The sequence below is a fragment of the Dioscorea cayenensis genome, chromosome 1 (genome assembly GCF_009730915.1).
Source record: "Dioscorea cayenensis subsp. rotundata cultivar TDr96_F1 chromosome 1, TDr96_F1_v2_PseudoChromosome.rev07_lg8_w22 25.fasta, whole genome shotgun sequence".
Lineage (NCBI taxonomy): Eukaryota > Viridiplantae > Streptophyta > Magnoliopsida > Dioscoreales > Dioscoreaceae > Dioscorea > Dioscorea cayenensis.
This window is the reverse complement of record NC_052471.1, coordinates 19,966,956-19,968,738: the sequence shown is the minus strand read 5'-3', so window position 1 is coordinate 19,968,738 and position 1,783 is coordinate 19,966,956. Positions and strand designations below refer to the sequence as shown.

The 1,783-nt window shown below is 44.5% G+C and overlaps 1 non-coding gene across 1 annotated transcript; it reads right to left on the bottom strand.

The window, feature by feature from the left end:
• Positions 1–1,074: 1,074 nt before the first annotated feature.
• LOC120266564 lies at positions 1,075–1,181 on the bottom strand. The gene has a single exon (XR_005538203.1). It is a non-coding gene; the product is annotated as a small nucleolar RNA R71 (small nucleolar RNA).
• Positions 1,182–1,783: the final 602 nt, after the last annotated feature.

Below are 1,783 nucleotides of genomic sequence, written 5' to 3'. Positions count from 1 at the left end.
GGTACCCTAATACCAGATCCTAGGGGAGCAATGCCCGAATGCCCCACTTTCTCGATTGAGATTCTTCTTCCATTTTACCCTTGCATATTCGTCTCCGGTGTTCATCTCTTCGCACATTAGATCACCACACTATCCCATTACCATTAGGCTAGATAGCGAGAGAAGAAGTTAGTACTAGTAGCCACTGTTCCTGTGGATTCGAGCTACCCGACTCACGGGTAATTATTACTTCGACACCCGTACACTTGCGGTTTACGCACGCATATTCGGACGTGTCAATATTCCACATAGCTAAGAATCGAATTAAGTGTCTTTACTCCCTACCCCTTGTGGATTTGATACCCGCTCACACGGGATTATTCATGCACTTGCGGGATATACGCAAGGGGACCTTGTCAAGTTTTTGGCGCCGTTGCCAGGGAGCTAGGCGTTTAGAGATACTTTGCACTTTGTTTTCTTAGCTATTTCACCACACATTCTAAATCATATCTTTTTATTCTATCATCATTCTGATTGTCTTTTTCTTTCTTTTTGGTGCAGCTCTAGGTTATGACCCGAGGGAATCCATCAATATTGATTGAAGGAGACCCTGAGCTTGAACGTACACTTAGAAGAACAGGGAAAGAACCTGTCCAAGAACAGCACAATCCAGCTGATTTGGATGTAGAAGGATCTGAAAACATGGCAGAACAAAATGAGCAACAATGAACACTATCCGATTATGTAAGACCTTCAGTGTTGGGGACACAATCGAGTATTGTGCATCCCTTAATTACAGCTCAGAACTTCGAGCTAAAGCTGGCATTCATCCATATCTGTGTAGATCCGCTCAATTCAGCGGTTTGGCCAATGAGGATCCAAAGCAGGTCACATGAGAGACTTCCTCGAGGGTGTGCGACATCTTTGAAGATAAATGGTGTGACGGATGATGCCATCAAATTGAGAGCCTTCCCATTTTCCTTAAAGGGGAGAGCAAAGCGATGGCTACACTCATTACCTAGAGCATCAATCACTACATGGGAGGATATGGTAGAAGCTTTTCTAGCCAGTTATTTCCCTCCCAGAAAATCAGCAAAGCTTAAGAATGAGATCTCATCCTTTATGCAGTTGGAATTGGAGTCTCTATTTGAGACATGGGAAAGGTTCAAGGAACTCCTGCGAAAGTGTCCGCAACACAGATTCCCGGAGTGGATGATTGTTCAAACCTTCTACAATGGTTTGAATCTGAGTACAAGGCAACTCTTAGATGCGACGGCAGGAGGTACCTTAGGTAGCAAGACCCCCGATGAGGCTCGTCAATTGATTAAGGAAATGGGGTTAAATAGCTACCAGTGGAATGCTAGGGAGAAGAAAACGGTGGCCGGTCTCCATGAAATTGATGAGGTAACTTCATTGGCGGCCCAAGTGGAGAGTTTGAGTAAGAAGCTAGATCTTATAGCTTCGAATAGAGTTACGGCCGTGACCAATTGCACCGGTTGTGGTGGAGGACATGCTCCCTCTGATTGCCCAATCGTTATTGGTGATGTTTCTTCAGTTGAGAATGTTGACTTTGTAGGTAATGGAATGAGACCTCAAGGGAATCCATACAACAACACCTACAATTCAGGTTGAAAGAATCATCCCAACTTCTCATGGAGTAATCAAGGACAACAGAAGACCATGGGGCCATTGGGTTTCCAACAACAACAACAAGCCCTCAAGTGGAAAACAGAATTTTAGGCTTGGAAACCCGGATGATGGATTTGGAGAAGCACTTGGCTAGATATGTTCAATCGGCAAATAC